Below are 16,107 nucleotides of genomic sequence, written 5' to 3' on the forward strand. Positions count from 1 at the left end.
GTAAATATGGATACTTTTATCCCCTTGTCGGTTACTACAACCGCTAGCTGTCTACCTTTCTATATATATATGTGTGTGTGTGTGTGTGTGTGTGTGTGTGTGTGTGTGTATATATATATATATATATATATATATATATATAAACATATCAGTAATAGGGAAGGTCCCACAACTCTACGGCCTTGCATGGCAGGCTTATGGGGACCCCTCCTACCTTTCTTTCACTGACCAAATCATCACTTCCGCCTTAGGAGAGGAACTGGGCGACCCACTCAGTCCCACTCTTTTTGCACTGGGCATTGATGACAGCAGTAAGATGGGTGTCAATCTAGACCTCAATGTCTGGTATCTCGATGATGCTTTTCGCGGGGGACCTCCAAACAGGGTTCTCACCATTGCAAACATGATGGTTGTGGATCTGGCCAGGGTCTGCAAGTAAACAGCTCCGAATGTGCACTCTGGATCCTCAACCACCTGGCTTCTCAACATCAACCAACTATTGCCTTCTATTGCAGTCCCTCCCCCATCAGCTTGGTGCTCTCTAGGAGCCCCTATCACTGACTTTGCCTTTGAGTCCATCTTCCTGTTGAAGGTGGCTGCCATTGAGCGATTGCTGAAAAATATTGAAGCTATCGAACCCCATCTACATTTTTTGATACTTAGGAATTACCTCTCGATCTCTAAGCTTCTATATTTACTCAGAGTCAGCTCATCTTATCGATTCCCATCATGCCTCCAACACCTCAGGCTTCTTTGCCCAAGTGATTTGGAGGTCTTGGTCTTTGTAATTGTTCGCCCCTCTCTCTCCCCTGCTTCCTTTCCTCCACGCATGCCTGCTGACTCTGGTGAGTAACATCCTCTCCTCTCCAACGTGGATCAGCTCCAACTGGGAGTTGGATGAAGCTCTCTGACATTGGAGGGAATTGGGCTTGTCTGCTCCTGAGAAGGTGAAGGGCTGTGGAAGTCAGAGAGCTTGAAACATAATTTGAATCCCTCTTCATCCAGTCAAACCAGATTTCAAGGTGCCACTTACTGTCTGCTAGTGTCAAATACTCTGGGGACTGGAATGATGCCATCCCTGTGGCTAATGTTCGTGGCCTACTCAGCTTGGACGAACTTCGTACCTCCATTGCCCTCAGAGTGGGAGCTGACGTATGCATGGGTTTGATCTGTCATTGTTGAACCTGATACTCAAGAGGAGTTGAACCTGATACTCAAGAGGAGCTTGGTCCAGGCAAACATCCCCTCCATCTTGGAACCATCTGGATTGTCCCGATGTGATAGGAAGAGACCTGATGGCCTCACCCTCTGCCCCTGCTCACAAGGCCAATGCCTTGTCTGGGATGTCACAGTTAGCGACTCCTTTGCTTCTTCTCACATCCTGGATGCTGCGGTCAGGGCGAACAGAACAAAATCCTAAAATACCGCGATCTGTCAGCCAACTACATTTTCCATCCTTTGGCAGGGGTCAGATCACTAACTGCAAGATTCCTGTCTTCACTGGCAACACGTCTTGCAGAGGTAACTGGTAAGGTTGGTGAGGGCGCTTGACTGTTTCAGTGTATCAGCCTTGCCATCACCCACGGTAACGCTGCTGGCATGCCTCAATAGCCACTAGAGAAGTTTCCCAGCATCCCCAACTTTTCAACCCAAAGTGGTGAATTGTTTTGGTTTTTTCTTTTCTCTCTTTTTTTTTTAAATTTTTATAATTGTGTTCTCTGTTTCGTCTAGTTTTTTAATTCACTTTTGTAAAACGGTAAACACCGCGAAGGCAATAAAATTCTCAAATATGTAATATGTCTACAAAAAAAAAGTATCAATACATATGCTGTAAGAATAAGAGAAAAGGCGATCTTTACAGATGAATTCAAAATTGCATGGCACCAATGAAGATGGAAGACACGATGTTTTTAAATTCGCAAGTAAATATACCTAACACGAACATAAACATCGACGTCCTCTCGAGAGAAAAAGGAGACCGTTATTCACTAGTTGAAACTGCGGGAAAGAATAGCCAAATCTCTCTATCTTTAAAAAAAAAATGAAGGGCGCATTAGAAGATGTAAATCTGATTAGAGTGTAGAAAAAAAAACATAATGGTCAAAACAGGAATATTTTTGACGAGAGTTCTACAAAATCGGAATGGACTTGGAGTTAAATAGTAACATTCCCGAGTCAAATCCCACAAAATGTTTTTTTAAAAATCTGCCTCTGATAATTTTGGTCTAATTTGATTTTATATGTATAATATTGATGTCAATATGCATCAAGAAGTGTATGTGTGTATAATAATTGATCTTTACTCAGCTATTATCAATACACAAACATATATATACTACCTGAACTATATAAATATCTAATATGAACGTGTACATACATACATATATATATATATATATACTAATTAATATATATGTATATTCATACAAATTAACACACACACAAACACATAATCTGTAATATATACAGACACACATGATCTCATTAAGCCATTTCAACTTGCTGGAAGCCATAAATAAGGTTATCATAAAGCTACAGCAATTAGCTGTGAAGGGGGAGGGTCCGATCCAGTCGAGGTTTTCGTACGATCACACACACACACAGTCGAGGATCTATCTCGTGTTCTGTAGTAAGTTGACGATTACCAACCCAACTCATGCACCGACACCCATCCAACAAACACACATATACATACACCAACACATGCGCGAGCATATCAGTGATACGCAGGATGGCAGCGATAGTTTGATTTTTATCTGCAGAGATATCAGAAACATTTCAAAAAGTGAGAGTTTGAGGGGAGATGATTTGGGATGTCAGCTCAAAATGTAAAGGATATGAACAGAGAACGCATATAATACAAATGAGAGAAAGGTTGGCTATATGGACAGAATGTTGTAGCAACCGAAGGATTTTTTTTTTACACAGTAATAACAGGGATTTCTTCGGTAAGAATTTGTCGTGTTTACCAAACAAATTGCCATCCATGGCAGAATCAATATAAAACACACCATAGATATATGTATGCGTGTGCTTGCACATAATTGATGTAAATAGTACTTTTGACCAAATTCAATTTCTATTTAAAGCCACTATGTAGGCATATATCGGTGTGTGTGTGTGTGTAATATAGTTATACTTCTTTATTATTAATCTGTGGACAAAAAGAATGAAGAGCCATGTCAACAACAACGACAAAAATAGAAAAGAGGAAAAGGTTGGACATATTTTGAAAACATGTATTCACCAGATAGAGAGAAGGAGTGGCCGAGGTGAAATTGGAACCAGCACCACCTCCCATACGGTGCAAAGTAATTAATACACCCAAAACTACACAAAACTGGTGTAAAGTGGATGGTGTGGTTACCTTATAGTGTATTATAGTTATTATTTCCGATTCCTTTATAGCGATGCTCTAGCAGATAGTAGCGTCGGGTTGTATAGACTGCTATTTTCAATGGTAATATCAATGGTAGTGGGCAACAAATGGCTGTCAATAGATTTTCTTCTCCACATTGTCAACACGACCAGGATGCCATGTTAGCTTAACATAAGCAGATCTACTGACATCTGGTGGTAGACTAGCAAACATTTTAAATTCAAGGACAGCAACTCTAATTCCTTCGTTTTATAGACGAAGAAAACCTTCCTCCAACCTATGTAATAGGTTGGGGGAGGGGTGCGTTCAACGTCGGTAATAAAATCTCACGCAAGTTATACCTTACCATTTAAAAAGAAAATGAAAACAAAAAATGGAGGAATATATGGGATTTATGGATAACGTAGTCTTAGATACACTAGGTCTGAAATGAAAGGTAATAATCACAGCTTGGTGCTCTCTCACGCACGCACACTTCTTTTTTTTATATCACTTATTCTTCTGTGCTAGATTTCTCCTTTGCCATATTTTTTCTTTTTATCTTTCCTATCATTTCACTTTATCTGTATGTATGTCATTCTTTCCCTCTTTTTGTCTGTCCTTTATCTTACCCTTTTTTTAAAATTTCTTATTCGTTTGTCTATTTTCTAAGCTCATCTTCTATCTATCATTCTGTGTTTTGTTTTCTTTTTTTCCTTCAGTCATTCAATCGTTTGATTTTCATCATTTTCTTTCTCATTTCCTTTCCACTTTTTCTTTTTCCTTCTGTCTTCAGAATATCTAATTTTCTCTGTTTCACACACAGTTATCGATTTTAATATGATTGTCTGAGATGATTCTTTGAACAATTTTTTTTTTTAAGGTATGCACAAATGTGTTGTATCAAGAATCAATTTTCTTGATGCTAGTATACAACTAGTTTCCTCAACTATCGAGGACTTTTCGAACAATTCTTGCTGTTCCTTATAGAAGAGATTTCTGAAAAAATGCAATTCTCATAGTTACTCCAATCTCATTAAGGAAACTACCAAATTTGTTGGTAATAGTAACTCGGGCGTCCATAACCACTTGGATTACTTTTGCAGAAACCCTCTACAGTTTTCGCATTTCTCTTTCTAAGTCTTTGTATTTTCTCATTTTTTTCCTGTTTTTTAGCCACTACATTCATATCAGTAGACAGTCATGTCTATGATGATGCACTTTTTGACACCTTGTCCATGATAATATCTGGTCATCTTGCTTGAGTCTTATGATCATTCTGGGTAGAAAAGTCCTGTAAGACCTTAAACACACTCCAACTGATGTTGGTACCATTTTCCGCTTGCTTCAAAACCGCCTTTGACGTAATATATCACAGTCTAATACTTTAGCAAACAATCGTATCTGTGTTTATATTCTTTGTGTGCCAAAGAACTACAAGTACTTATAATCACAACAGGCTCGTTCTTGTTACTCATTTTGCTCTTAGAACTTAATAACATTCATTCATAACGACTGACTTTGGGCAGACATAATGAGCTCTTTTGTTTCTTTCTCCTCTTAGCAGCTGTATTCAGTTTTTCAGTGTTATTTCTCACATACTCCTGTATATCATATTCTGCCATCTCCATGCTGTCCTCTACCAATATCAGTCCTCTTCCTCCTTCCTTTCATGGTAGGTACAACTTGTTAACAGTTTCGGTGATGTAATGCCCTGTACATGTTTGATGTCCATTTTGTTTTACAGTCTATTCCTCTTAGTACTTCAGGAAAACAGCATAATATTGTTGTAGAGACATCACCCTTGTGTTTACTGCAGAGATGGCTTTCCTTCCTTTCAGTTTTGAGCTAAGGACCTTCTTCATTTCCTAACTGAGAATTTTGTCTACTTCCAGCATAAGAACATACTTGAACTGACACCTTCATTCATTGCTTTGAATGTCTAGGAGTTTGAACACCTGGGTCAATGCAAATGACTAGCCTCTTTCCCCTAAAATTTCTGGCTTCGTGCCTATAGAAGAAATTATTATCATCATCTTCATTTAACATCCATTGTCCATGCTGGCATGGGTTGGATGGTTTGATTAGGTTGGAAGGCTATACCAGACACCAGTCTGATTTGGCATGATTTTCTATGGTTGGATGTCCTTCCTAATGCCAACCACTCCAAGAGTGTAATAGGCAGTTTTACGTGCCACCAGCATGGGTGCCAATTGCATGACACCAGTATCTGCCATGACTGCAATTTTGCTTGGCTTGATGGGTCTTCTCATGCATGACATAATTCCAAAGGTCTTGGTCATTGCCTCCATGAGGCCCAACACTCAAAAGGAACTCAGCTACTTTGCCTCCATGAGGCCCAATGCTCAAAGGGGAGTCAGCCACTTTGCCTCTGTGAGGCCCAGTGCACTTGGCTTGACCGGTTCTCTCAAGCATAGCACATTGCCAAAGGTTTCGGTCATTAGTCATTGCCTCTGTGTGACTCAAAGTTTGAAGATCATGCTTCACCACCTCGTTCCATATCTTCCTTGATCTACCTCTACAACAGGTTCCCTCCACAGTTAGAGATCGGCACTTCTTTACACAGCTGTCCTTGTCCATACACATCACGTGACCATTCCAGCACACCACATCTGATGCCTCTTATGCCTAACTTTTCTCTCAAGATGCTTACACTCTGTTGAATATGCACACTGACATTGCACATCCAGCAAAGCATACTGGCTTCATTTCTTTCTGTCACAGCCCATATTTCACTGCTATGCAGCATAGCTGTTCACACACAGGCATCAAACAATCTGCCTTTCACTCTAAGAGAGAGGTCCTTTGTTGCCAGCAGGGGTAAGAACTCTCTGAAATTTGCCCGTTCTAATTTTATTCTCACAGCTACGCTCTTGGAGCATCCACCTCCAGTACTAACTTGGTCATTTTCAGCGTTTATTGTACCTGTGCATCTTCCGTATACAAAAGCTAGTTTCTCGGTTTACCTTCCTCTGATATTGCTGCACCATTTATGTGTCCAAAATTTACACTGGGTGCATCTTATGGAGTTTCTACCTATACCTATTCTTTAGTTCAGGTAGTGATTCAGCTATAAGAGCAAGGTCATCAGCATAGAGGAGCTCCCAGGAGAAGCCTGTCTTGAATTCCTCTGTTATTGCCTGGAGGACTATGATGAACAAGAGGGTGTTGAGCACCAATCCTTGGTGAACACCTACTTGTACCCTGAATTCTTCGCTGTACTCATTGCTCACCCTCACCTTACTGGTAGCATCCCTGTCATAGCTTGTACAGCTTTCGCCAACCACTCATCTCCCTAGTTTCCACATTGACCACCAGATAAGGGATCGGGGAACCCTCCACTGAGATTGACTTTGTCTTTCATCCTTTTGAAGTCGATAAAATAAGTATCAGTCAAGTGCTGGGATTGATGTAATTGACTTCCCCCCTCTCCCAAAATTTGAGGCCTTGTGACTATAGCAAAAAAGATTATTATTATTGTTGTTGTTTACTGCCAAAACTAGATGTGTTTCGGAAGCTTTGTTTGTACCTTGTTTTCTTTATTTAAAGTCTGTTTTTGTTAATTTAATTGTACTAGCTTGTTTCTTATTTGACCAGAACCATAAGGAGCTAATCAACTGGGTTTTTTTAGTTGCTCTATGGGGTGAAATTTTTAAAGAAAAGTTTTTCGAGACAAAAATGTAATTTCAAAATGACATCGTTGCCAAGCCAAAAAGAGAGGAAGGTGGGAGGAGGTTTCTCAGTCAGCTTCTCCCAGACAATTTTTCAGATGTAATTAAAAATAGTACCAGTAGTATGAAGAGCAACAACAATATCAACAGCAGCAAAAACAACAACAGTAGTAACAGCAAGAATAATGACATGTCAAGCAAAGAAGTTTGAAAAATAACCAGCAGCAAATTATGCATTGCCAACTGCCACCTCCACCACCCAAATAAAACATAATAATGGCAATGACAATATTTCTAACTGTATTAAAAATTCATCCAAAAATATTTTGTCAAAATAACAAATGTCTTTGATGTCATCCCATTAGAGAACAAGCATGAACATTTAAAAGAGGTAGAGAAACATATAAACCCACTGGAACAGGGACAAGTTACACTTAATATACCACAACACCTCTTGGGCCAAACAGAAAAGAAAGCAATTATGTATAGATGCTTGTTGACGAAAAGACGCAAGATTAAGCACATACCTTCAAACCAAGCTTGAAAGAATATCTGGCCTGACATCAGTTTTGTGAGCCATGCTCACAAATTTAGATATATTAGAGTAATTTTCCACTTTGAAATTTTAACACAGATGCACTCCACTATCGCACAAAAAAAAAAGAAAAAAGGAAGAAACCAGAAATTTTCACATTTTTACCAATGTACTCAGGACAGATAGTGATCCAAGTAACATCATACACATACTACAAGAACTAGATTTCCAGTGAGTGGTTTTAGATGATCCTAGAGCACTTCTAGGAATAAAGAGATTTCAAAAAGAAAATTGTATTCAAGTGGGGTTAGAAATTTTGATTCATGTCAAACCTGAGACACTCAACAAAATCCAACCAAATAAGGCTTTCAGGAAGGTTGCAACTACAGGTAGTTGTGGAAGGCTGAAGATCACAATACTGCAACTTAAGAAATACAAACCAGCTCAAGGCTGCCTGTCCAAGCAACAAAGACTGATAACTGATAGGAAACCTCCACTGTTGCCAACACTACAACTGCAACAACAGCAACCAGAAACAACAGTGACAAAAAAGAACAAAACAAACACCATCAACATGAAACATCATGCCACCAACAGAAAGGCCCCCAAACATCAAAACAAAAGATAATTACCCCTAAGACAAGATCCTTCCTGCTCAGACATGTTATGTGGCAAAGTGGATGGTGAGGAGCCTAAATGGCCAGAAGTTACCAATGTAAATAAAAGAAAAAAAAACACACCAACACAAAACCTAGCATAGGGGTAGATGCCTTTGAGCATCTATGCGACCACAATCACCATCACTATCACAGACACCACCATTACAAACACAACCTAATTCATATACAGTAACTGGCAGATAACACACCCCAATGCAAACAAAAGAAAACATTAAAGTCATAAACACAAATAATAAAGAATAAATGGACTACATACATTAAGATACACTAACTACATCACATTAACTAACAGCATTCCATTACACGTGAAAATCATCTAGATATCAAATACATACAACAGTACTCAAGAAGAGTAGGAAACTTCCGAGAGAATGTGGAGGGACAAAACAAACTGTTCCTTCACAGGAATAAGGTAAGAGAGCCTTTCTCACCCATTTCTTCCTTGTCAGTCATATCTGTCCTCAGAATAGGCAGTGTAAATGCACATGACATGGAATCAGCTTGTAAGCAAGGCCACCTGCTCAATGACCTCAGGTTACTAGATATAGATGTGTGGCCAACAACAAAACCTGAGTTTCCAATCCACTAGTCTCAATCTATAAGCCACAATCCCCATTTTTGGTCGTTACAAGATTTACTTATCTCCAAATAGGCTAGGACTGGGAGGTTCAACTGTTGTGTTGTTCTGGAAGGGTCTGGATCTCACAATACAGACCATCTTTTTGGACCTAGATGGTAAGATGGTGATCCTGAACAGTAGTGAAGTGAGTGCTTTAAGGGTTGTAGCTGTTTAAACTGTGACAGAGGTGAGACAGCTGGATTTCTTCAGGAGTCTGGAGCTTTCCCTGGAAACATCTACCCTCTTGTGCTAATGGGCAACTAGAATACTATCTTAGATGCACATTTAGATTATGTGGAGATAAGTGATAGGAAATGGGGGTTAAGAACCTCACAAACATACACAGATGTTCCAACTGTTTGACAGGTACTGATTGGATTTCTCAAAGGTGGCAATGTGTACATGGGAAAACTGCTGAGTCATCCAGATCCTATCTGGATAGAATATTCAGTCGGCCAGTAAAAAAGGATAGCATAGGTTGTCCACTTTTTGAAATTGTCAGCTACATAGTCTATGAATTTGTGATTTGCATGGTTGAAGTAGAAAGGCTAAATAGGCAGTGACTAGAAGTTGAAGACATCGCTCCTGTTATGTCACATTTACAGAGACAGGATTAGCAGGTGTTGATGGACAGTTGTCAACAGCAAATGGTGCTTTGGTCTGAAAAGGCTAATTAGAGTAGAGTCAGTTTGGTTTAGCTAGGCTGTAGTGACAGAAAAATGGAATAGAAGGTGGCCCAATTAGAAACAGAAGAAGCACTTAGGGCATCAGAACTGAAGTGTTTGTGGCATGATTGACCCTCAACCAATTCTTCAATGCAAAGCATGAGGGATGCATTGTCAAAGCTAGGGTGTATGCTCTATGACTTAAGAGGATGAAAGCCATTTATTGGGTCCTAGTGGAAGAAGCACAATGTAGCAACAAAGGTACGATTCAGTCTTTGGCTGACTATAATGGATGCATGTTTCTCAACCCCAAGCAGGTCTCTAAGGCTATTCAGCAGCATTTCACTCAACTGTTTTGCAGAGTGTTACAAAAGCCAATAACAGCCATAAAGTGGTGGTTGGCTGCAAGAGGGTCAAATTACCTGGTTTGAATGATCTGCTGTACAAGCTCCACTTTTATATTTCACACTTGTTTGAAAATTTGGCATATATCAACTACAACTGGCAGCAAAACAAGAGAGCCCCCAATTCTGTGAGTTGAGTGATGGCACTGCTAAGAAAGGATCCTAACAAAGGAAATCATTTTTAGCCTATAACTGTTAAATGCAGATTCAAAATATAAGCTAAGGAGTTAGCAAATTGATTGGTACTTGTTTCCAATGGTTAGACTGGTTATGTGTAAATATGCACCATCACAAGAAACCTTTCATTGACAATCACCACCTCGTACAATACACCATAGAGAGAGTGGTTAAAGAACCTTACATAGATGACATGACACCCTGATCAATTTAGATCAACCAGAATCTTTCGATTGGGTACCCACCAATACTTGGCAGCTGTTCTCAAAGAATTTCTGTAGAAATGATAGCCAATACTGATTTTGTTAACACCATAGTACACAGTATTGACTTATAAAAATATTTAATATACTTTGTAGCATATCGTGGTTGCATAACGAAATACTGTGTGCCTACAAGTCATGAATATTCATGTACCAGCTTCCAGAAATGTGTTTAATATGTAAATTAGTATATCCAAATAACATTGCACTGTTATATGTAGTGGTTATTTAAACAATGAGTTTGTGGATGATCAATATGTTAGATGAGTGCTGATGAAGGGGTAAAAACCCTTGAAATACGGTATATATTCCCTTTACCTGTTTTTCATCTTCGATCTCATTGTTTATACCTGATGCCTCGGACACGAAATGTCATAAAATCAGTGCTGGCTATAATTTCTATAGAAAATCTGTAGAGATGACCTTAACACATGATTTAAGTGCACTGTTAACACAGTAGTACATGGTATTGACGTATGAAAATGTTTAATATACTTTGTAATATATTATGATTGCATAATGAAATACTGTGTGCCTACAAGTCATTAATATTTATTTTATTGGTGCCAAAAGAATGAAATGAAAAATTGACCTTGGTGGGAATTGAACTCAGGATGTAAAAATTTGGAACAAATACCACAGATTTTGTTAGTTCACCACGTTGATTGATTCTAAATTGGATACAAAGCCTTTGTAGGGAAGGTTAGTCAGTACTTGATAGGTACTTTATTTTATTGACCCAGCGGGGATAAAAAGTAAAATCTACTTTGGCAGGATTTGAACTTAGAACATAAAGAGTCAAAAGAAATACTGCAAGACACTATTGTACACTATGCTGAATGCAGACAGGATGATTATGATGTAGATCTACTCAACCAGGTGTGACCTGGAGTCAAAAATAAAGAAGAACACATTAGATAATGTAGTCCTAAATACACTATGTCTGAATAAAATATGGGGTAGTCATGGCTGGAACATCTTTGATCATGGGTTTGCTTGATCAGGACTGACCCTGGGTTAAACAACAATAATTAAGAAGGACACAATAGATAATGTAGTTCTAGGTACTTTGAATGAGAAAAAGAGACAGGATGGTCATAGCTGGAACATCTTTGATGACGACTGGCCTGGGGCTAAACTACAACACTATAGAGACACAAGCACTAATGAGATCAGTTCATTTACTGCTAATGAGAGAGAGTCTCTATGGGATCAGTTCATTTACTGCTAAATGTTCTTCAACTCACAACATAACTTAAAAAAAAGAAAATGACACATCTGTAGTCCTTGATATTAATGAAAAGACAGGATGGTCATGGCTGGAACATGTGTACACCTTGAAGAGTGAGCTGGAGCTAAACAACAACAATGATAACAAAGTACACACCTGAAAGTTGATGCTGGTCTCATCAAGCAGATGTTCAGAGAGCATGGCGACATAGGTGCTATTATAGCTTTCACCTGTAACAAAAAATTCCTGACAGACAATTCTAGTAATAACAGAGATAAGAGTCAGGAATTATTTAGGATGAATTTTAAAACTACTCAGTAATAAGTATAGCAAGTTGGTTTTGTTTGAGACATAAATTTTGTTCACCTAAAGCTTAATATATACACACATACAGACACATGTACACTTACACATATAAATATGTTCATATTTGTATGTATGTTTATAACATGAACACTGAAAAAGAGACTTGTAAAGAAGCTTGTCAGTACATAAATAAGAATGCTTCATGCAGTTCTCAATTGTTCTTAACAGCAATACCCTACAAAGCAGCAAGTATATGGGAATTTTCCTACCACCACCTCAGTAATCAGGGAAAGAACTCATTATTCAGGTAGTACTGGAGGAGCAATGATGAAATATCCAGCAATTTCCTGGATATAGTCCTAGTACAACTTGTGAATTAATTTGGAAGATGAAAACTGTGTGGGAGCTTGTTGTATGTTTGTATATATAGCCAACACTGTTTTCATCTTCCAAATATACTCACAAGGCATCAATCATCTTGGGGTTGTAGTACAAGACACTTGCCTAAGGTGTTGTGTGCTGTGAGAATGAAACTGAAACCACATCATTGCAAAGCGAACATCTTAACCATATGAGTAAACTAGCTCTTTAACTAAAGGAATAACACATCACATTAACATGTAAGTGGCTGTGTATTCCTTAGATGCATGCACTCTTAATGTAATCAAGTAATATAAGCCTGTCACAGTGGGTAACAAGGTTAGCTTGTTGAATTACAGGCACAATTCATCTAATAGGCTTTTAGCACAGATGTCGTCTTACCAATTCCACTCACAAGGCTTGAGTCAACCCTAAACCCTCCCACCTCAGGCCATATCAAAAGATATTCGTGATGCCATACAGTTGGATTAGATCCAGTATCTTGTGACTGTCAAGCAAACTCTTTAATCACTTGATTATGTTGCGTCCATGATACCTACGAGGGGCGTTCAATAAGTAATGCCCCTGACCCACTTTCCATAGCAGTAGAGCAACGAAACTTGGCACAGTTATTAGTCTTTTTCTACATAGGAACCACCCAGAGTTACGCATTTCTCCCATCGTTTGATGCAGCTCTGGAGACCGTTTTTGTAGAAGAACCCAGCTTGGTCCTCCAACCTCAACGTGACTTCAGAAATCAAGGCTGCATCTTCTGGGAAACGCTTTCCTTTCAAAAACAACTTCATGATTGGGAAGAGGTGAAAATCAGAGGGTGCAAGGTCAGGAAAGTAGGGGGGATAGGGAGGAGTTCATAGCCATACGCCTGTGCTTCTGATCTGGCGACAAGCGAGTTGTGGACCGGAGCGTTGTCCTGCAGGAGGAGGATGCCTTTGCTGATCTTGCCCCGCCTCTTGATTTTGATAACTTCTCTTAATTTCCTCAAAAGTGAAGCATAATAGGCTCCTGCAATTGTGGTACCCTTTGCCAGGAAATCTGTCATCACTACTCCGTCCTGGTCCCAGAAGACTGTGAGCATGACCTTGCCTTCTTTGGAGGGGGTGAGTCACGGTGCTTCCACTGCATTGACTGGGCTTTGGTCTCTGGATCATCGTGATGGACCCAGGTTTCATCCTGTGTAATCTGTCTTTTGAAAAATTTTGACTCATCTTCTTGGCACATCTCCAAATTCACCCTTGAGCACTCGACGCGTTCTTGCTTCTGGAAAGGCGTGAGCAACCTGGGAATCCATCTGGCAGACACCTTTTGCATATGCAAATGGTCATGAATGATAGTTTCCACAGACCCGGTACTAATCTTGACCTCATGGGCTATTTGGCGAATAATTATGCGTCAATCTTCCAAAATGGCAGCCTCAACTTGACGGGCAGATGCCTCATCAATGGCAGAAGTGGGCGACCAGATCTGGGAGTTGTTTCCACAGAGTTCCGACCATGTTTGAATTCTCGATGCCAGCGTTTTACAAGGTCATATGATGGGGCATCATCACCATAAGTTACTTTCATTTCATCAAAAGTCTCCCGTGGTGTGCGTCCTTTCAAATACAAAAACCGGATCACTGCTCGACACTCAACAGGCTCCATTTCACACTTGACTCGGTTCAAACACCTGTAAATCAGAAACCACAATTAATTCAGAGCTGTAATTTGCCCCTTACTCTATAGAAATATAAATGATTGCACATGCAAAATTTCAGCTAGATCAAACAACTGCAAGTGGGTCAGAGACATTACTTATTGAACATCCCTCGTATTTATACCCTGGTAGATACAGTATAGCAAAGATCTCTACCATTCCGTAGTATCCTGTTTATACCATGGTAGACACAGTATAGTAGGGATCTCCTTCTGTAGCACCTGTTTATACCCAGGTGAAGAGGTTGTACCAGAGACCTCTACCTGTCAATAGTACTCATTTTGTTACTGTTTAAAACTAAATCAGAAGGACAACATACATCACCCCTGGTAGGTAGTACACAGAGAGAAACTATGACCCATGGATTGTTGTGTGGTGAAGAACCAGGTTCAAACACTATTAACATGCTGGAACTTCTCTTAGAGTAACCAGAGGTCAGGTAGTGCTATTAAACTAGGTAGACTGATTAATTCTACCACTTGAACACAGAGACAATTCCTTTGACAGGCTTCCACACAGTTTTAGGTCCTTGGGTCAGTCTGAGTGTAGGATGAAAGCAGGACTGAACTCAAGATATTACTGCAAAGTTAATTTCTTTACTATTTGATCATGCTTGTGACCAACCTCACACACATGCAACCAATAATACAATCACAAACACACTCATAAAGCCAACAATGTGTACACACACAACCAATACTACAACTGTACAAGCCAGGTCATCTAAATAAGAAAAACCAACTCCTGCTGGGGCCTCCAGATACAGGATGTTTGCAATCTGAAAAATATAAATGAAGAAATAATAATAATTCTTTCCACTAAAAACTTGAAATTTTGAAGGAGGGGACTAGTTTATTACATCAACCCCAGTGTTTCACTGGTACTTAATTTATCAACCCCAAAAGTATGAAAGATAAAGTCAACCTCAGCAGAATTTGAACTTAGCAATGGGCAAAATACTGCTAAACATTTTGCAGCAAGACTTCCGCCTGTCCCTGCCAAACCACCCTTTTTAAAGATTTTTTTTTTGACACAAACCCCACTTTTTGGCTACGGGGAATACGAATCTGCAAAAAGATTAGTAAAAATTAACATTTCTAAATTACCATCCCACCCCCGTTTCCTTCATTTTAAACTTTTCCTGCAATTTTTTTTTCAAAATATGCGGAAAAATACAGAGATTATGATTCTGAAAAAAATTTCCAAAAATCTTTGTAAAATTTTTTTAAAGAACTTTTTTTTTCTAAGTATGCAGGAAAATATGGACATCATGATTCAGACAAAAATTTAAAAACATTTCTGTACTTACGGTTACGGTTTTAGGGTTAGGGTTAGGGTTTTAGGTTTAGTGTTGGAGAAAAAAGTCAAAATTGAAGAAGTTGGGGGTAAAAATTTCACAATGCTGATTTTTGGCAATTTTTTGGAACTTCAGTATCCGAAAAGGGGGATTTTTGGCAAAAAAAAATTACAAAAATAAACAAATTTGGGAGAAAATGGTGAGAAGGGGGAGGGCGGATGTCTTTCCCATTTTGCCTGGTGTGCTTATGATTTTGCCAGCTTGCCACCTTAATTATAATAGTAATCCTTTCTACTATAGACACAAGGCCTGAAATTTTGTGGGGAGGGGGATAATAGTTGATTACATTGACCCTAGTACTCAACTGGTATTTATTTTATTGACCTTGAAAGGATGAAAGGTAAAGTCAACCCTGACAGCATTTGAACTCAAATCATGAAGACAGACAAAATGCTGCTAAACATTTCACCCTGTAAGTTAATAGTTCTGTCAGCTTGCTGCCTTAATAATAAGAATAATAATTCATTCTACTAAAGGCACAAGGCCTGAAATTTGGAGGGAGGGGACTAGTTGATTATATCAATCCCAGTGTTTCACCGGTACTTAATTTATTGACACCGAAAGGATGAAAGGCAAAGCTGATCGCAGTGGAATTTGAACTCAGAACATACTGACCGGTGAAATACTGCTAAGCATTTTATCTGACATGCTAAGGATTCTGCCAGCTCACCATCCTTTCTACTAAAGGCACAAGGCCTGAAATTTTGAGGGAGAGGACCAGTTAATTACATTAACCCCAGCACATAA

The 16,107-nt window shown here is 39.1% G+C and overlaps 1 protein-coding gene and 1 long non-coding RNA gene across 2 annotated transcripts in view; one reads left to right on the top strand and one right to left on the bottom strand.

The window, feature by feature from the left end:
- The window catches only part of LOC115223763 (trafficking protein particle complex subunit 9), a 171,557-nt gene extending 167,981 nt beyond the window's left edge, over positions 1-3,576 (bottom strand). The window contains exon 1 of the mRNA XM_029794414.2: positions 3,368-3,576. The gene's annotated coding sequence lies outside the window, so the exon portion shown is untranslated. The remainder of the gene's footprint in view (positions 1-3,367) is intronic.
- A 142-nt stretch (positions 3,577-3,718) lies between these two features.
- LOC118767718 lies at positions 3,719-8,286 on the top strand. The gene is made up of 2 exons (XR_005003632.1): positions 3,719-3,815; positions 6,957-8,286. It is a non-coding gene; the product is annotated as an uncharacterized LOC118767718 (long non-coding RNA).
- Positions 8,287-16,107: the final 7,821 nt, after the last annotated feature.

This window comes from Octopus sinensis, linkage group LG24 (genome assembly GCF_006345805.1).
Source record: "Octopus sinensis linkage group LG24, ASM634580v1, whole genome shotgun sequence".
Taxonomy (NCBI): Eukaryota; Metazoa; Mollusca; class Cephalopoda; order Octopoda; family Octopodidae; genus Octopus; species Octopus sinensis.